We start from the raw sequence: 21,206 nt of genomic DNA on the forward strand, positions 1-21,206 counted from the left end.
ATTAAGCAGGTAGAGGCGACAAAACAAAATTGAACAAGAAGGATAAATTCCAACTACACATGGATCCCTGCCACGATTTCTACTTCTCATTAATATCTCTCTGCTGCTTTGCCGACTTTACCCGTTTCCTCTCCTCCTATATATAATCTGCTGTGCAAATTCTTTTCATTGCCATCTACAAAATCCCCCAAAGAAGCTAATGTATAGGAGAAGACAGATTCTGAGGGAGATTTTCCCGTAAGTTCCTCGCTTCTTTAATTTTATTGCATAATACTGTCTGAAAAAAAAGAAAAAGATTGTTCATAGTTTGCTTAAACGAATATTGTTTTCTGCATAAGTTTTAGATACTCGAGGCTGTATCACACCAAAGGTCTAAAGCTGAGAGAGACTTACCAATCTTCACCTTTGGCAATTCTGGCGTGCTGCTGAAAGAAAATTTGTCCAGAGAAGCTGTGCATAGTGCACCAATTCCGTTACCAGCTAAAGATGATGAAATAACAAGAGAACACAATGACGAGGCTTCAGGTGAGAGACTGACAAAGCACTCAATCAGCAGTTACATAATCTGCCGATGATTTTTTTTCCTGCAGATTTATTAGACACTTAAAGCTGGAAGAGTGGGTCAAGGCTGAGAGAGATTTAATAATAACTTCTTCACTTCGATGACAATTTCAGCCCTTTCAGTGCATACTAACAGGAGTGCATGTTATCTTCGCTGGCAGATACAAAATCCCAAAGAAGCTCAAGTGATGACAGAAGAAACTATAACTGCGGTTCCAAGTTGAGACACCAGCAAGTTCTTCACTTTGGTAATTTTATTGAACAATACTATCAGTAAAAAAGTTTGTTCACAGTTAGCTTATATGAGCATTGTTTCCTTCTTTGTAAAATGTCCAGAGAACTTCCAAGTTTTATCGCAGAGGGTTACAACTGGACAAACTTCCACCTAATTCTTCACTTTGGTAATCTCAGTGTATAGGCGGAAAAAAATATCAGCCACTTCAGGATACGTGATAGTTCATTATTCCCACAGATTTTCCAGAAGGAATTGGAGCTGTATAGACCTTCAGGATCATATTGTATTAGCAAAGGTATGCAAGTTATATAAAGCATTCAAGATCCGTTCAGCGTTTTAGCTCTACATATCGAAATTAGCTTACATGATTGGTTCGTTATTTCCAAATATTTTACCAAGTGGATTCATTAAATTATTTATTGATTCATTAAATTATTTATTTATTCATTAAATTATTTATTTTAACAAATGGATTCAAACTCGGTAAACGTTCAAGCTGATTACAGAATATTGTTGAAGGCCCAGATAACTTGAATTTTCAGAAGTTTATACAACTGGAATGATATAAGGCAAAAATTGTAGATTAAGCTCAAATAAAGAGAAAGGGGAAGGGGCGAAGCAAGAGAGGGCCTTGGACTTCCAAATTCCTTTCGAATTTCGTTGATTAAGCTCAAATAAAACTTCATTTCTGATTGAGAAAATGCTCAAATAAACTTCATTTGATTAAGCTCAAATAAAATTTATCATTTCTGAGAGGGAAATGCTGCCATGTCCAGCTGCTTTTTGAGTGTCGAGGAAGGAGAAGGTGAACAGTGAAAATAATAAATTAATATTAATATTAAGAAACTTTTTAAAAAGCCTATGGGCTTGGTGGGTCTAGGCCCATTTTATTAATGAGTTTTCAATGATTTCAATGTCAAGCATAATTTAATTAAACTCATAGCGACATTTTTCTGAGCATCCGTATAATGATAATTAGTATATTTACTAATTTTATTGACCTAGATGTTGTATCAGATCTAATTGGCCATATATTACATGTGTTATATGAATTGGAGTTTCTTTTCTCATTGTCCAGGAAAATTCGGTTCGCAACGGCTGCGATCCTATTGAATAATACCGCGAAATCCGCTACCGCGACAGTTGCTTCCGCGACCATTACGTAAGGCACGACTGTGATTTAATTACTTTAATCGACCTCATTCTTCTATATGTTTATTATGCTACTTAATATATCAAAGCAGCTTTCTCACCGTATATTATAATTTCAAGAGCAGCATTTTAGCAGCATTTCTACTGAATTCTGATGGGAGAAATTCAAAAAAAAAAAAAGGACAAAGAAAGGAAACGCAATCGTGAAGGCAAACTATATTACAGGAACAAAAGAAGCAACATTTCAAGGAGGGCAAAAAAGGGAAAGATGGCCCAGTCCTTTGCAGTAGCTTGTCAAAGTGGATGCGGAGAAGCTTCAGTCCTCAGAGTGAAAGCCAAGACCAGCGATAATCGGGGAATTGATGTATTTGGCCTTCGTCACACCCTCTTGGTAAAGAGCAATGTGAAAAGATTCTGAAGCGCAAGGGCGGCAATGCCAACGAAATAGATAGCTATTACTTCATTTACAAGCAATAATCAAATACACTGCTAATCCTTTTTGGGTTTAAATGAAAGCTCTGCTCTTTGATTCTGGTGGATTAGTGTTTTTGAATATTATCTTACTTTGCCTTGTTATTTCTGATCTATCCATTCCAGGCTTTGCTTGAATTAAATTTACTTCAGCTTTCGCTCTTTTCTGTTTTTTGTGCTCATCTTGTACTTTTTGGGTAATCTTAGGCTCTTCCAAATCCTGCATAAAAGCAGCTGTTAATTTTTTATGTTGTGTTGTGATGATTAAGTCTCATAAGTCTTTTGTTATAGCTGATGCGCTTGCTGGCGAGAGAGTGCCTTTGGTGTGAATTTTCCCTGTTCTGAAAATTGGTAAGAGAAAAGGCTATCATGGACACGGTGTTGAAAAGATCAAGAATTTCATTTCTGCTAGAGTACTTTGTGAGGTAGCGTGCAGTCGATACTCGAGGGAAAGTGACTTCATGAATCTTTGGATAAGATTGATTGATGGATGATTTTCCAATTTTTAAAAGTGAATGTGCTAGGAAAGCTTATAGATTAGAAAAATATTTCAGACATATGTGGTGCTAATAGAGGATAACATGCGAGGGAGGAAACTTAGTGGCAATGTGACCCGTTAATGGAGGAGAACAAAACAACAAAGAGGAGGAAATTAAATCCAGAGAAAGCGTGGGGGAAATCCCAAAATGCAATGCCGTATAAATGCATCCATATTAGTGAGATATGGGCTTTTCCATTGTACTTACTACCATATTTTTAGTGGAATTGTCTTTGGTGAGATGTTGCTTGCTTCCTTTTTTTTTTTTGGTTAAGTCAGTTTATTGGCTTCTTTTTGTCTATTAAGGAGTATTCTAAGTCCTCAAATGCGAATTTTTCACCTTTCTTGAAAATTGCTACTTAACTATTGACGCGGCGTACACGCAAAGAATCTATCACAGATCCGTTGATTCCGCAGGATACTGGAACTACGACATTCAATCCGTATTGATTTTTCAAATTCCTATGAAATTGGCATCCAACTCGAATCAAATCCGAGAATGGGCAAAGAGTACAGAAGCTCCAAACTTTTATTGAATGATCAAAGAGACAACTGTTAAACCCTAGGGTTTTACATTGCATAAATAGGATTGAAAACGCTTAAATTACACGAAAGACATCAACTTTTTCTAAAATTGTAAAAACGCCCACATAATATAAAAATGCCCGTTTGAGGCCCTAAATGATGGAATTCGGCCTAAATCTTGTCTTTTCATCGCCAAAGGGCGTGAGTTGTGCTCCGGGGGCCGTTTCTCTTGAGACAGAGTTGTCAGAACCTGTTTTTCTCGATGTACTGATTTTCCACGTATTCTACTGCATTATTCTCCTCTGGGTGGAGAGAATTCGCCCTCGAATAGGCATCGTCTGAACTATCACTTTTTTTTTTTGTGTAGTCCCATAGAGTCTCCTTTAATGCCTGGACATCTACTTGTTTAGAGGTCTTGTCATACTGCACTTCAATTTTGTTTACCTGGCAAGTTTGAGAAACAATAGTGTCGAGTCCATCTTCTGCATCACTGTGATTGTTTCCGTCATCAACAGACTGCACCAGAGAAGATGGTTCCGCCATGACTTCCTTCTCACACATCAAACTCTTTTGACTCTTCACGATATTTAGGACGCAAAGCTTCTCCTTGATATTGTAGCCCTTGCAATTGAGCCAAGCATCCCTTATTTGACAAAGATTTCTCACTAACCCATTCTGATGCATTCTGAGAAAATGGTAATGCTCTCGCTTGTCAAAAAAATTCTGACCCTCACGATAAAAGGCGTCTCTGGGCTCGCGCAATCCTCCCTTCAACATATCAAACAACTTCTTTAGAGGGCTGCCAAAATGGAAATTACAGCCCTTGAAGAGCTCCATCATGGTGCGCATATACGTTTCCTGGTCCATATCATGCAAGATCTTCACAAGACCCAGTCTTTCCTTCTCAGTAAGGCACTCATTCCACACATCAACAGATAGCACATCTTCCAAGTTTGGGAGATCATAAAGCTCGAAAGGAACACTACATGTAGAGCTACCCACATGACAAAACTCAGCACCAGTCTCCCCCAATTCCAACAAATCGAAGTCGTCAGACTTGCACCCGAATCCGCATCATCGAAATCATCATCTTCATCAGATTTAGACTAACGAAAACCAAAATTTTCATTTTCCTCAATATGATGGGGAAGAGTAGGATCCACAAAACTGGTGTCTCCATCACCTACATCAGCATCATCATAATGATGGAAATCCTAGTTGCTCCCATTGTCAAATGAATCAACAACAAATTCACCATCATCAGGCAAAACTGTATCCTCTTGTCCTTCTATCTCTTCCTCCTCGTCGAACTCGGGCTCTCCATCGCCTCTCGCTAAAAAAATGCGTCATCAGATGGATTCTCTTCTGTAAATATATTCGTGTCCCCTTCAGAATAGGAATCATACTCGACATCCTTCAAGTCCGCAATCAGATTAGGGACTCATCTGCGCCTTGGGTCGACCTCCTACTGGGCCTCCATCAGCGCTCCCATCCTTTCGGCTAGGCGATCCATAACCACGTTCAGCCTACGCTCCAACGCCACCCCCAACCGGGTATTCATGATCTACTCGATCCTCCGATCCAAATCCTCCTCCTCCGCAGCACGACGTTGATTAATCAGTCTTCGAGGCGGCATTGCTGATTCAAGAACGAACCTAACTTTGCTATGAACTGACACAGCGTACACGCAAAGAACCTGTCACAGACCCGTTGATTCCGCAGAATACCAGAACTACGACCTTCAATCCCTATTGATTCTTCGAATTCTTAGGAAATTGACATTCAACTTGAATGAAATCCGAGAATGGGCAAAGAGTACGGTAGCTCCAAACTTTTATTGAATGATCAAAGTGACAACTATTAAACCCTAGGGTTTTACATTGCTTAAATAGGATTTAAAACGCCTAAATTACACGAAAGACATAAACTTTTCCTAAAATTGCAAAAATGCCCGAATAACATAAAAATGCCCATTTAAGGCCCTAAATGATGGAATTCGGCCTAAATCTCGTCTTTTCACGACCTAAGGCCTTGAGTTGTGCTTCGGAGGCCGTTTTTCTCGAGGTATCGATTTGCCACGTATTTTGCCGCATCAACTATCTGGCGGCTAATGAATGTCATTTCATTAAATGGGCATATTAGTTTTCGAGGGAAGTCGCTAATCTGCACAGTTCACTTGAAAATGTTGCATGGTCATTCAAGATAAAACATTGGATGGTGCTATTTCCTTCTGTTGGTATTGGATCTCATATAAGTGAATCATTTGCTGGAAGGGCATTGGAAGACCAAAGAGCCTCTCTATATAACGAGTTTCAGTCACCTGAGGGGCCAGAGCGTCAGCATCAAAGAATATGCCGCCTGATCATTGCTCTAACGTTCAATTTCATTGTTGCTGTCGGAACTATATTCACGAACATACTGGTTGGCCTTTTCTTTGAGTTTCAGTCACCAGCAAAGTCAAGCCACTTGTCTTCTTTACTCACTCTCAGCATCGTGATGTCTCCATCTACGGGCCTTGCTAATGTTAGCTTGAAGTACAACAGGTGATTGTTTGGGAGCTCATATGGTCATTTAAGTGACTATTACTTGCAAGAGCCATGGATCATGGGAAGCGGTCTTCAGGGCACCACCTAAGTGGTTTTCATGGTTTATTCTCACCCTTCATATTGGCAAGTACAGAAGTTTGGTTTTTATTTTATGTTTATGGTGACACTAGGCTCCATATCATGCTGTAATGGCCACCCCATTGCCCAAGCTGCTGCTCTGAACATATCTTGACGAGATCTATGGTATGAAGTGATCATTTTTAATTGATACGCTGCTGCCATTGATATTTGCTTTAAGAATTTCAAGAAAAATATATCTTTTCGGCCATATTCCCAACTGCAAATTAGTTTTATGGCGTCGAATATATCTTTGCATTGCGTCGAATTTCTTTTAGTCTGCATGCGTATTAGACAGCACATTATTGGCCCATGTAAGTGAAAAGCCGGAGATCTGACAATACGAATGGTTTCCTGTGTATGGGTTAATCTTCTTTTCTATGCATCCCTTCTTTTGCCAATTTTCTGTACTTCCCTGGAGAAATATTTTTTTTCCTTTGATACTGTTATTGTACGGACCCGAATGTGGACTCTCGTCGGGGCCCGCATGCGCGCTTTTGGATCGTGCGGCTTGGGAGTGTCCACCTTCCCGTGGGGACGCGTGATGGACACGCTTGAGAGAAGGAGTCGCCACTTATCATTTTACGACCTGAAGGTCTAGGGCGGATAAGTTACCCGGGTCTAGGGGTATGGAACACCTAGTTTGTTGTTAAGGCATTGGTTTGTGCGGAACCGAAAAATCCGAGTTCGGGGGTTCATGTTACGTGTGGGCCTATATCCCGCACGCCCTTTCGATACTCTGGTTTGCTAGGCTTGCATTTTGTTGATTTACCGCATGAATTAAGCTGCACTCGGCTCGCACGTTTTGACACCGGAGATTCGGTGAATTAAACGATGTCAGTTGAGAAACCGAGAGAGAAGTAAACCCGTATGTCGGGGAGTTGGTTCACAATCTTGCGTTACAGTTCACCGAACCATGGAGGTTGAATCCCTGCGTGAACCAAAACCGCGAGATATTGGATTTACTTGTGTCTTGGCAAGCATTAGACCGATTCGATTAATTCGACTCTCGAACCGTTCGCTCACCGATCGGAATTCTTACAGAACAAATGTACAAAATAAAAGTCCTTACAATGCTCTCGAAAACAATAAATACAAATTACAAATGGCCGAATTCCAGTTGACTCGCTTTTGGTTATTATTCCACTCTAACTCATCGTGAGTTTAGGGAAAAGACCGAAGAACTGAAATTCAAAGCACGCTCTCACTGAATAGGGCGTTGGACCCTGTGAGTGTTGATTAGGGTGTTGGACCCTGTGCTCGATGATTAGGGCGTTAAACCCTAATATTATTCAGCCTAGGGATTAGGCTCAACCTGCATGGTAAACAGGTGCGGAAAGATAACAAGCAGCAGGTAAATAACAGATAATGTGTTTGTATTGACTGAATGTACGTGGATTAGCAAGTTTATTAACCCGGGGTATTTTGGCATGCAAATCCTACCCTAGACAAACAAACGTATGCCAATGTTTTAGCATTCGGCTTTGGTTTGAGAACCTGACATATCGAGTGTCTGTAGTCAAGTTTCGTGTGTGTGGATTGTTTTTACAGTGATTCGGTGTTGTGACACTGAATTACCACTGAATTGATCCAAACTTGTATTTTGACTCTCGATTTGGAACCTAGAGTTCTACCTAACCATTTTCTAGCATTTGGTTAAGTTGAGTGAAATGATTAGTCAGGTAATTGTATTTTCGATACAGAATACCCGACTAGCACCCTAAACAATGCTAAGATGACGCCAAATCACAAAATGATGTTCTTGCCCTTGATTTGAAAATTTGTTTTCAGAAAAGGGAAACAACACAATATGGATTTGAAAGTATGAGGGTTTTGAAAAGGGCATTAACATCGTTTTGTAATTCGTCGACACGAGTTACAAATTAATGTCCAATTCGTGCAAAGTCGTTTAAATTGAATGAATTAACCGTGTGAACGTCCCGATTAACTCGTTCGTGGAATTAATGCTTAAGGGTTGTGCCGAATGCATTAATTGTAAAAACGATTCGTGACTCGACGACCAAGACGATTCCATAAGGATCGAGGATAATTTGCAAGTGGATCCCGTTCTCGGAGGCCTAGATGCGAGGCCTCCGGGGATCTCCCGTTAGCCATGCATGAGCATATCGAGACTTCCCCGACGATGCCCTGGCAATTCTATTGTTTGTTCGACGCGCCCGTCGGCTTTGAACCCTTCTCAATAGGGTACCGTAGGGCGACTGCATTTGCAACACGTTTGGGAATTTCTGTTCATATTTGGTCAGACTCAGTCTGACCATTTCCAAAGCGTTATGACTAGACTCTCGGAGAGGAATGTCTGGGATTTTGGCTCTGTGATAGCCTATTGAAGGGTGGCTGTGACCCATTTGGAGTTATGCAAAGACAAAGAGAAAAGAGAAAGCTTAGGAAGCACGTTGCCCCAGGCTAAAAGGATACACGGGTTCACGCCTGCAGTGAGATGTACCCCCATTTTCCTTCGTCTTTCTGTTGTGTAGGTTGTACTGAACTGTTTGGACGGCGTATTCAGTTACCCACTGTACTTGAGGAAGGTTCCCTCTTGGGCGATTGAATGGTATTGGAGAGCTGATCGGGGATCGTGTTGAAATTGATAAACTGGCCACTTCCCTTGGGGATCCCTTGTCCGCACAATGTGCGAGAGATTAGGGGGCAATTTTATCTATCTCTCGTTTTGCTCTCCTTTTGCTATGGTCACCCACCTCGGCGTCGCACCTCTCAACCTAAAGGGGAAGAGCTCTCCTTTTGCCACGACCACCCCAAAGGGTTTCCGGTCGTGCCTCTCTTTTACCCTAACTTTTGCCTAGGCCGCCCCGAAAGGGGTTTTCGACCTAGCGGGCTCGATTCTTTTATCTCTCGAGTTTGCAAGGGTGAAGATTTTGAAGGATTCAACCTCCGAGTGCATTGTTTTCTGTCTCCGTCAAGGAGTGGTGTCTACTGCTTCCCTTTTTTTGTCGGGGTTTATTGACTGCTTTTGAATTAGCAGTGCCAAAGTTTTAAATCTCGGCAGTGCCTTGTTTTGTTCATTGGTGGGTTTTTCCTGCGTCTTTTCTCTCTCTTTTCATTGGCGGGTTTTTCCCGGTTCTTTTCGCTCTATTTTTTTTCTTGCAGCTAGGGTTTGTTTTATGCCCCGTGTCTTTGTTTGAAACTTCTCGACTTTGTATCGCCGAGGCCGCTTTGGTGTGCTTCGCCTCGTGGAGACTTGTTGTGTGTTGCTAGCCCTATTTTGTGAGGACTGGCTTTCTTGGAAGTTTGACTCCCGTGCACTCGAAAGCTGAACTTTGTGTCATTTGCCATTGCAATCTTCAGGTGAATTCCCCTATAGTCTAGAAGGAAAATACAAAATTGCCATAGGGAATCAATGGCTGGGGTTGTCTTGGTGCTTATTGTGGAGGAGGCCTAGTCTTGACGTAAATGACCAGGAGCGTTCCAACGTCACTTGCTGGAGTGACCCACTATGGCGACCTCAGGGCGAACTTCAACCAGGGAGGTCCCAGTGTACGTCGCTTGCCGAGGTTGTGCTAATACGAACTTCAACCGGGGATGCCCCAGTATACGTCGCTTGGAAAGCAGTAAAGATGGACACGGAGTCCGAAAAACAGTAAAGATGGACACGGAGTCCGAAAAGCAGTAAAGATGGACACGGAGTCCGACAAGCAGTAAAGATGGACACGAAGTCCTGAAAGCAGTAAAGGTGGGCATGATGCGAAAATGCAGGGAATGCAGAAGCAACGACTAGTGTTAGGGTACGGCGCGGGGCGCCGGATAGAGAGGACTCTGATTCGTCGGATTTGAGTTTAGATTATGTTTATGATGGCACAATGGTAAGCGTTGTTCGTTGTTCGTCGCTCGTCGCATGGTTGGGCGTTGTGTGTCTCCTTGAGGGCCATCCGCTCGAATTGGGATTATGTCCTGTCGCATGAGGCAGACATGAGTCCGTCAGGGAGAGACAACCTTTCAAGATCTACATGCTCACACTGGGGATTCTGTTGCTTGTGAATGTTGTCGTAGTGAGGCGGTGTTGTGGGTCGGACTGACTATCGGGACCAAGGCACATCTTGTCTCGGTGGGAAGTGAGGATCGCATGTGGCTCTCCCACAGAGATGGGCACCACTTTTCATTAGTCATGTGGACGGTGGTGTACACTGAATGTGCATGGCTGATGCTACCCCCAAATGTGTTGATCTGCCGGAGGCGGGCGTTGCTGTCGGGACAAAGTTGCTTCGTTGGTGCCTTGTCCCTAAGGCGGTGTGTGTTTGATCTGCCGGAAGCCAGCCTCGTCACTGGGGTGGTTGCTCGTTGCTCTGCCGGATGCCGGCCCTGCTGGGATGGTTGTGCTTTGCTAAAGGCCTGCTTTGCCGCTGAGATGGTTATGCTTTGCTGGAGGCTTGCTTTCCCCTGGGGCGGTTGTGTGTTTTATTCGCTGGAAGTCGACCCTGCTGTTGGATTGATTGTTTGTTAGTCTTGCTGGCAGCTAGTCTCGCCGCTGAAGCGATTGCTTGCTGGGAATGCCCTGGTCTCGCCACTGGGACTTTTGCTTGCGAGGCGGTTGCTCGTTGCTCCGCCTGGGGCGGTTGCTCGTTCGCCTATTGGGGTGGTTGTTTATTCGCTAGGGACCGGCGTCTTGCGATGTGGGACTCGAGCTCTGGGAGCGCCTACGTACCCTCTTGGACAGGGGATCAGAGTCTGCCGTGGTTCTTGCAATGCTTATGATACCTCTGATCCTGGCATTACTAGTAGATCATAAGAGAAATACTAACAAGTGATGGACACAGGTAAGCATGAAAATGTTGCAATACGCATATCTTCAGTTTCGGGTCGCCTGAGCAACCCATGAAGATTTTTGCTTTGACAGTGCAAGTAGGTCCCGTTCTTGGAGGCCTAGATACGAGGCCTCCAGGGGCTCCCGTTAGCCATGCATGGGCATATCGGGACTTCCTCAACGATGCCCTACCAACTCTATCGTTTGTTTAACACGCTCGTCAGCTTTGGACCCTTCTCATCGGGGTGCCATAAGGCGACTGCGTTTGTAACCCGCACGGGGATTTTTTTGCCTAGATTTGATCAGACTCGGTTTGACCATTTCCAGAATGCAAAGACTAGGCCTCAGAAAGGAATATCTGGGATTGCGGCTTTGTGGTAGCCTGTTGAAGGGTGGCTGTGACCTATTCTGGAGTTATGCAAAGACAAACAGAAAAGAGAAAGCTTGGGGGAACGCGTTGCCCCAGGCTAAAAGGATACACGAGTTCACGCCTGTAGCGAGATGTACCCCTTTTCCTCTGTTCTTCTGTTGTGTAGTCTGTATCAAACTGCTTGGATAGCATGCTCGGTTTGCCCAGTGTGCTTGAGGAGGAATCCGCGCTGGACGGTTGAACTGTGTTGGAGGGCTGATCAATGATCATGTTGGAGTAGATAATCTGGCCACTTCCGTTGAGGATCCCTAGTTCGCACGATGTGTAAGAGATTAGGGGGTCAATTTTATCTATCTCTCATTTTACTCTCCTTTTGCTACGGTTACCCACCTCGGGGCCGCACCTCTCAACCTAAAGGGGAAGAGCTCTCCTTTTGCCACGCCCGCCCCAAAGGGTTTCCTGTCCTACCTCTCTTTTACCCTAGCTTTTGCCTAGGCCGCCCCAAAAGGGTTTTTCGACCTAACGAGCTTGATTCTTTTATCTCTCGAGTTTGCAAGGGTGAAGGTTTCGAAGGATTCAATCTCCGAGTGCATTGTTTTCTATCTCCGTCGAGGAGTTGTGTTTGCTGCTCCCCTTTTGTCGGGGTTTGTTGATTTTTCAAGATTGGCGAAGCCGGAGTTTTAAATCTCGGCGGTGCTTTGTTTTGTTCATTGGCGGGTTTCTCCCGTGTCTTTTCTCTCTCTCTTCATTGGTGGATTTTTCCCGCTTCTTTTTGCTCTGTTTTTTTTTCTTACAGTTGGGGTTTGTTTTGTGCCCCATGTCTTTGTTTGAAACTCCACGATTTTGCATCGTCGAGGCCGCTTTGGTGTGTTTCGCCTCTTGGAGACTTGTTGTGTGTTACTAGCCCTATTTTGTGAGGACCGGCTTTCTTGGAAGTTTGACTCTCGCGCACTCGGAAGTCGAACTCCGTGTCATTTGCCCTTGCAAGCATTACATGTGAATTTCCCCTGTTGTCTAGGTGTGCGCACTCGAATTTTCATCTCATCGGGGCACGCGCGCGTGCGCCTAATGCAACGCGACTTGGGAGTGTCCACCTTCCCGGGGACGCGCGACGGACGCACGTGAGAAGGAGTCGCCACTTGCCATTTTACGACCCAAAGGTCGAGAGCTGGCAAGTTACCCGGGTCTAGGGGTACGGGGTACACCTAATTGCTAAGGCATATGGTCTACGAAACCCGAGGTTTCGAATTCGGGGGTTCTGTTACATGCGAGCCTATATCTCGCATGCCCTATCGGTACTCTAGCTTGTCTAGGCTTGCCATTTTTATTTAATTATCGCTTAATTAAGTTCCTCTCATCTTACGCGTTTTGACACCGTAAATTCAAAGAAACACTCCGACCGCTCTCCGACCAGGATTCTTACATGAATAAACGTACAACATAAATCCTTACATTGTCCTCTCAAATAAATAAAGTACAAATTACAACAATTGAATCCCGGTCGGTTCGCATTCGATCATTATTTCACTCGTGCTCACCGTGTGGTTTGAAAAGACTGGAATTGAAGTTAAGATGCGCGCTCAGTGTTAGGGGATTGGATCCCGTAATCTACGATTGGGGCGTTGGACCCATGTGAATCGTATCCTAAAGGATCGAGCTCGATCCCCATAACAAAAAAGTGCGAGAATGTAATAAGCGGGCACAAATGAACAGACAATGTGGTTTTGTTATTGTCAAATTTACGTGAATTAACCAATTATTAACCGAGGTATCTTGGCATGCAAATCCTATCCTAAAACAAACAAACAGGATGATGGAGAAGGGATGTAGCATTCGGCATTTATTTTTTTGTGGACCCGACAAACACAATGTTTGTAATCGAGTCTCGGATATGTGTGTTGTTTTTAGAATTTTCTATATTGTGACAATGTGACTTTTACAGATTAAGAGTGTTTTTGTCTAAAACCCGAAACCTAGCCCTTTGCTCAACTATTTGCCCATGTTTAATTAAGCCGAGTTTGTGATTAATTTATTTTCCCGTGTTTTGACCCATTCTAAGCACAAGCCTACCCTAGGGTAATGACAGAACAAGAACCGGTAATCATGCCCTTGAACTGGAAAATGTGTGTGTGTATGGAAAGTCAAGATTACGTGACACGTATCTTGGTATTTTTGAAATTGTGAATTTTAAAAGAGCACGACTACAGTTTTTGAACTGTCAACGCAATTATAGATTATTAGCCGATTCGTGTAATTCACTTAAAAGAGGTCAAATGATTTAATTTGGTCAAATTTAACGTCTCAATTACCCCGTGTGTGAAATTTTTTAGGTTAATTGAAAATTTACCGAATGCTTTAATCTACGGGTTTCGAGCTGTCGGAATGGCCATTAGTGGACCGCCCGATAAACTCTAATTTCCAACGGTCTTGAAATTAAAATTTTGATTTTAGGCCGAGTTTACATTATTAAACTGATTCGTGTGAGGTTTCGAATTAAACGAGAAAATAAAGCACTTAAACACGGATCAAGAGCACGTTATCACGTCAAGCACGACAAATATACAAATTTTACACAATCGGTGCTGCCATGATCGTGATGAACACATACAAACATACACAAACATAATATTAATGAAATCAATAAAACGGCACCGATTCATGGAAAAACGAAAAAATCATGCAAAGAGTACGTATTATCATGTTGCATACATATAATTACATAAACAAAATATTTAAACGAGACACATGCGCTGTCGGTCGGGAATCCAAGTAGGAAAGGGATTGGATATCTTTGGAAAATGTTCGGGGACTGATTTGGACTATTTTAAAAGAACAGTGACTGATTTGAAAATTCCGAAAAGTTCAGGGATTGATTTTAAAAATTTTGGAAAAATTCAGGACTTTGCAAAAATTACTGAAAATGACCCAGGACTTATCTGAATCTGATTTGGAAGCTCAGGGACTATTCTGAAAAATAAAATGTTGCGGGGACCAAACTGTAATAACTCAACAAATTTCTTGGGATGATTGAAAAATTCTGAAAAATTCAAGGGCTGATTGGAAAATATTTAAAGTGATAGGACTTGACTGAACGCATTTTAAAATTCAGGGCAGATCTGAGGAAAAATAAAAATGCGTCCTCTGGACTGAAATGAGACAAAACGAAAAGTTCGTAAAATCGAGTTCGTGACAAATCCGATCACCCACGCGACCCAATAACGCTCATTTCACATCATATCCACGAAGCAAACATTAATATTCAAAAATGGAGCCCTAAACGTGCCACTAAGTCGTGAATTTACCTTGTTCGGGAAGTTGAAGGGTGGTTCTGTAAAATAAAAAAATAAAATAAAATAAATAAATAAATAGAAAATGCTGGACGAATTGGGCCGGGCCGGACTGGACCGAACTGGGCCGGGCCGGACTGGACTGAACTGGGCCGCTGGAATTCGGACTGGGCCGAATGAGCCGTTAGAATTCGGACTGGGCCGAGTGGGCCGCTGGAATTTGAGCTGGGCCAAGTGGGCCGCTGGCCGCGGACCGGGCTGCTGCTGGACTGGGCCGACGTGCGTCCGCGAATCACCGGGGATGACCAGACGAAGCTCGATGACGACCGTGAATCGCCGGGGCTGGGGTGGATCGCCGAAGGCAAAGATTTGCGGGGTGGTCCGAACTTGGGCCACTAAGTTCTGGATTGTGTGCCTCTCTCGAGCCAATGTCGGGAGGAACCTGCTAGTGAATTAGCTCGGGGTGAGAGTTTAGCTGCTCCTCAGCCTAGGGAAGGTCAGGGAACTCCAAGGAGGACCGAACAGCAGGTCGAGGAGGCGCGGACAGAGGCTCGAGAGCGGAGCTGTAAGGCACAAGCATCGGGAACCAGTGACAGCAGCGACTCGAGGATGGAGGATACCGGTAGCACGATGGCCGAAGTTCGCAGGTTGACAGGTATCACAGCGGGAGCAGCAAGAGAGAGGTGTAGGGAGAGAGAGTTCCGAGAGATAGAGGGAGTCCTATGGAGAAGGAAGGTGAGAGAGAGAGTCGACTCCGCTGGGAGAAAGTCCGTCCGATCCCTTGAGAGCTAGCGGAATCGGATCCTCTTTCGAAGGTTGCCATTAGGGTTTGTTTTTTTATCTCCATCCCTTCCGAATTGCGGCTAGGGTTTTTTTTTCGTTCCCCCCCATCCATTCCGTTTTCCGATTTTTCCTTTTTTTTGGTTTTTTTTTTGCTGCCCTAGGAGCTTGGAGGAAGAAGAACAGTGCAGCCGGGCAGGAATTCGGGCAGCGGTCAGCAGCCCTGATCGGAAATTTTTTTTTTCTAGGTCGGCGGTTCACGGGTAGCCGGTCAACGCTGCCCGGCTCTGAACCGGCCCTGCTCGGTTCGCCTGAAAATGTTTTTAATAATATATATATTTTAAAGGTGATAAATTGAAAAATGACAATTTTGCCCCCCCTGACAGCTTGCCCCTCTTTGGTTGCGTGCTCGGATAGAGGATGCAGCCAAAGACTCTGAGAAGCACCTCGTTTGGTCCTGGCGATCGTCTTGCCTGTTGTAAAATAGTAAAAACCATAAGTTAGTAAATGTAGACGCATACTTGAAGGATCTTAAAAGTGGACACGAAGTCCAAAATGCAGTAAATGCGGGCACGAAATCTGAAACGTAATAAATGTGGATATGAAGCTCGAAACGAAGTAGGTGTGGACACGAAGTCCTGAAAGCAGTAAACGAGGACACGAAGTCCGAAAGTGGTAGATGAGGACACGAAGTCCAAAATGTAGTGGACACGGACACAAAGTCCGGAATGTAGTAAGTGAGGACACGAAGTCCAAAAATAGTAAATGTAGACACGAAGTCCGGGAAGAAGCAAATGAGGACACGAAGTCCAGGAAGAAGCAAATGCGGACACGAAGTCTGGAAAGCAGTATATGCGGACACGAAGTCCGGAAAGCAGTACATGCGGACACGAAGTCCGGAAAGCCGTAACTGTGGACACGAGGTCCGAAATGCAAATGTGGACACGAATTCCAGAAAGCAGTAAATGAGGACACGAAGTCCGAAAAACAGTGAATGAGGACACGAAAGTCCGAAATGCAGTAAGTGCGAACACGAAGTCCGAAAAATAGTGAATGCGGACACGAAGTCCGAAATGCAGTAATTGCGGACACGAAGTCCGAAAAACAGTAAGTGCAGACACGAAGTCTAGAAAGCAGTAAATGCGGACACGAAGTCCGGAATGCAGTGAATGCGGACACGAAGTCCGAAAAGCAGTAAATGAGGACACGAAGTCCGAAATGCAGCAGGTGCGGACACGAAGTCCGAAAAGCAATAAATGAGGACACGAAGTCCGAAATGTAGTAGATGCGGACACGAAGTCCGGAAAGAAATAAATGAATGAGGACACGAAGTCCGGAAAGAAGTAAATGAATGCGGACACGAAATCCAGAAAGAAGTAAATGAATGCGGACACGAAGTCTGGAAAGCGGTAAATGCGGACACGAAGTCCGGAATTCAGTGAACACGGACACGAAGTCCAGAACGCAATGAATGTGGACACGAAGTCTAAAATGCAATAGATGCGGACGCAAAGGAATGCGGACACGAAGTTCGGAAAGCAGTAAATGAGGACACGAAGTCCGGAATGTAGTAGAACACGGACACGAAGTCCGGAACGAAATGAATGTGGACATGAAGTCCAAAATGCAATAGATGCGGACGCGAAGTCCAAAATGCAGTGAATGCGGACACGAAGTCCGGAAGCAGTAAATAAGGACACGAAGTCCGGAATGTAGTAGACACGGACACGAAGTCCGGAATGCAATGAATGTGGACACGAAGTCCAAAATGCAGTAAAGATGCGGACGCGAAGTCCGAAAACCAGTAAAGATGGACACGAAGTCCTGGACGCGAAGTTCGAAAAGTAGTAAAGATGGACACGAAGTCCTGGACGCGAAGTTCGAAAAGTAGTAAAGATAGACACGAAGTCCTGGACGCGAAGTCCGAAAAGCGGTAAAGATGGACACGAAGTCCTGGACGCGAAGTCCGAAAAGCGGTAAAGATGGACACGAAGTCCTGGACGCGAAGTCCGAAAAGCGGTAAAGATGGACATGAAGTCCGAAAAGACGTAAAGATGGACACGAAGTCCGAAAAGCGGTAAAAATGGACATGAAATCTTGGACACGAAGTCTGAAAAGCAGTAAAGATGGACACGAAGTCTTGGACGCGAAGTCCGAAAAGCGGTAAAGATGGACACGAAGTCCTGGACGCGAAGTCCGAAAAGCGGTAAAGATGGACGCGAAGTCCGAAAAGCAGTAAAGATGGACACGAAGTCCTGGAAGCAGTAAAGGTGGGCATGATGCGAAAATGCTGGGAATGCAAAAGCAACGACTAGTGTTAGGGAATGGCGCGGGGCGCCGGAAAGAGAGGACTCTAATTTGTCGGATTTGAGTTCAGATTATGTTTATGATGGCACACTGGTAAGCGTTCGTCGCTCGTCGCATGGTTGGGCGTTGTGTGTCTCCTTGAGGGCCATCCGCTCGGATTGGGATTACGTCCTATCGCCTGAGGCAGACATAAGTCCATTAGGGAGAGACAACCTTTCAAGATCTGCATGCTCACACTGGGGATGCTATTGCTTGTGAAATTTGTCGTAGTAAGGCGGTGCTGTGGGTCGGACTGATTCTCGGGACCAAGGCACATCTTGTCTCGGTGGGAAGTGAGGATTGCACGTGGCTCTCCCACAGAGATGGGCACCACTTTTCATTAGTCATGTGGATGGTGGTGTACACTAAATGTGCATGGCTGATGCTACCCCCAAATGTGTTGATCTGCCGGAGGTGCGCGTTGCTGCCGTGACAAAGTTGCTTCGTTGGTGCCTTGTCCCTAGGGCGGTGTGTGTTTGATCTGCTGGAAGCCAGCCTCGTCACCGGAGCGGTTGCTCGTTGTTTTGCCAGATGCCGGCCCTGCTGGGATGGTTGTGCTTTGCTAAAGGCCTGCTTTGCCGCCGAGATGGTTGTGCTTTGCTGGAGGCCTGCTTTCCCCTAGGGCGATTGTGTGTTTGATCCGCTGGAATGGTTGTGTTTTGCTGAAGGCTTGCTTTGTCGCCGGGATGGTTGTGCTTTGCTGGAGGCCGACCCTGCTGTTGGATCAATTGTTTGTTACTCTTGCTGGCAGTTAGTCTCGCTGCTGAAGCGATTGCTTGCTGGGAATGCCCCGGTCTCGCCACTGGGACTTTTGCTTGCGAGGCGGTTGCTCGTTGCTTCGCCTGGGGCGGTTGCTCGTTCGCCGGTTGGGGTGGTTGTTCATTCGCTAGGAACCGGCGTTTTGCGATGCGGGACTCGAGCTCTGGGAGCGCCTACGTACCCTCTTGGACAGGGGATCAGAGTCTACCGTAGTTCTTGCGCTTGTTGTACCTGTGATCCTGGCATCATTAGTAAGTCATGGGATTACTAGCAATTTATAAGCACAGGTAAAAGGATGTGTTCGCGACGCATGTTCTTCAGTTTCGGGTCGCCTTGGCGACCCGTAGAGAGTTTTTGCTTTGGTGATGCGAATGAGATCCCATTTTCGAAGGCCTCAATGCGAGGCCTCCAAGGCTCCTGTTGGCCATGCACGAGCATATCGAGACATTCTCAATGATGCCCTAGTGGCTCTGTCGATTATTCGACGCGCCCGTCGGCTTAGGACCCTTCTCGTCAAGGTACCGTAGGGCGGCTACGCTTGTGACCCGCACGGGGATTTCTGTGCAAATTTGGTTAGACCTCAGTCTATTCATTTCCAAAGTGTTATGACTTGACTCCCGGAGATGAGTGTCTACGATTTTGGCTTTGTGGTAGTCGATTGTAGGGTGGCTATGACCCATTTAGAGTCATTTATGAGCCTAGAAAAAAGAGAAAGCATGGGGAGCATGTTGCCCCAAGCTAAAAGGATACACGGATTCACGCCTTCAAGGAGATGTACACCCCTTTCTCTTCCATCCTCCGGTTGGTGTTGGCTGTCTTGAATTGCTTGGGTTGCGTGCTTGGTTGCCCACTATGCTTGAGGAAGAATCCGCCCTGGACAGTTGAATTGTGTAGGAGAGACGATCGGGAATCGTGTTGGAGTAGATAACCTGACCATTTCCCTTGGTCCGCGCAGTGTGCAAGAGCCTAGGGTGACTGTTTTGTTTATCTCTCATTTTACTCTCCTTTTGCTACGGTTATCCACCTCGGGGCCGTACCTCTCAACCTAAATGGGATTAACTCTCCTTTTGCCACGACTGCCCGCCTCGGGATTTTCAGTCGTGCCTCTCTCTTGCCCTAACTTTTGCCTAGGTCGCCCTGAGGGGTTTTCGACCTAGCGGGCTTGATTATTTTGTCTCTCGAGTTTGCAAGGGCAAAGGGTTCGAAGGATTCAACCTCCGAGTGCGTTGTGTTCTGTCTCCGTCGAGGAGTTACGTCTGCTGCTCCCCTTTTTGTCTGGGTTTGTTGATTTCTTCTTTGAATTGGCGGTGCCGGAGTTTTATATCTCGGCGGTGCTTTGTTTTGTTCATTGGCGAGTGTTTCCCGTGTCTTTTCTCTCTCTCTTCATTGGCGGGTTTTTCCCGCTTCTTTTCGCTCTGTTTTTTTTTTTTGCAGCTGGGGTTTGTTTTGTCTCCTGTGTATTTGTTGGAAACTCCTCGACTTTGCATTGCATGGTCGCTTTGGTGTGTCTTGCCCTATTTCATGAGGTCGGCCCTTCATGGAGATTTGGCTTAAGGATATTCGGAAGCCGAACTTCGCGCTGCTCGTCCTTGCAAACTTTACAAATGATTTCCCCTATCGTCTAAAAAGAAAAACAAGATTTGTCCTGGGGTGCAGGTGACCGAGGTTGCCTCGGCATGAAAGTTGAATGCGGATGCCCCGGTCTTCGTGTCAGCGTCGGACGTCGTTCCTGACCGTGTCTTGTCGCTCCCGTGGAGGGTGCCCCTAGGAGGATAGGTGCTCTTGAAGTCGACGTACGTGCTTTGCTTCGGGGCCATGCTTGCTATCGATTGAGATGGTTGGGTTGACAACATGTGGCTCACTCAGTCGTTTTTGTCTTTGGCTTCGTTAAAAGGGGGTACTTCCACATCAAGCCTCTTTCCTGTTGAAGTATAGGGAGAGAGACTCGATAAGAGTTCTCGTGGAGGTGTGAACCCGCGTATCGCTTTTCGCCTGTAGCCGGTGTGCCCCTGTGAAGGATGACAAAGAAGATGATGTATTAGGTGATTATACGGTAAAATATGTGGTAAGAAATGTAATGTGGACCCATGGGAAGTTCCCTCATCCAGCGCGCGACCCATGGGGTGCCGTGCGTGGGGGACACTCAATTTCGGGAGTCCGGTCATCGCCACGCTGGAGTGGTTAGACTGTGACTGGGAACCGCATAGTCGTACTTTCCCCGATTGCAGGTTAGTCTGTGCGGCTGTCCTAGGGAGAGCTCGAGGAGCCGAGTGCTATTGGGACATGCGAGTCGGACAGGTCCGACAGAACCAATAGGGCGTCTTTGAGACTGTTTAAGTGCCCCTTGAATAATTTATTCATGCCGAGAGCTTGTTTGGAAATGCGAATAAATGTAAAAGAGCATTTGAATGAGAGTGTGTGTTGCCCCGGTAGCAAATCGATGGCCAAAGCAGAGGGTGGGTTGGGCCCATTCTTCGATCGGCAGCGTGATCGTGCTGGAAGCCCGGTGGTGGGTGGGCTGAGACATGCTATATTCGTTGGAGCTGTCGCCTGTGATCTTTCATGGAGGGAAGGTTAGTCTTCAGTGTTTGGAGTCTAAGGAGGTAGCAGAGAAGTGTTTCTTGTCTCGATTGTGGTCGTTTGGGATTCAGGTTGCCTTCTTGTCGGTTATTTCCTGCAATGGGAAAAGGGGAAAGATGAAGGAGCAAACTATGTTCGCAATTTCACGCAAGGGCATAGGGG

General features: G+C 45.2%; 1 long non-coding RNA gene across 5 annotated transcripts; it reads left to right on the forward strand.

The window, feature by feature from the left end:
• LOC116207124 lies at positions 1-2,535 on the forward strand. Of its 5 annotated transcripts, XR_004156866.1 has the most exons (6): positions 10-237; positions 339-525; positions 723-809; positions 973-1,091; positions 1,875-1,958; positions 2,074-2,533. It is a non-coding gene; the product is annotated as an uncharacterized LOC116207124 (long non-coding RNA). The 5 variants fall into 5 exon arrangements; XR_004156868.1 differs by having other exon boundaries at positions 1-237; positions 676-809; positions 1,875-2,535; XR_004156867.1 differs by having other exon boundaries at positions 5-237; positions 898-1,091; positions 1,875-2,535.
• The last annotated feature ends 18,671 nt before the right edge of the window (positions 2,536-21,206 follow it).

This window comes from Punica granatum, chromosome 5 (assembly GCF_007655135.1).
Source record: "Punica granatum isolate Tunisia-2019 chromosome 5, ASM765513v2, whole genome shotgun sequence".
NCBI lineage: Eukaryota > Viridiplantae > Streptophyta > Magnoliopsida > Myrtales > Lythraceae > Punica > Punica granatum.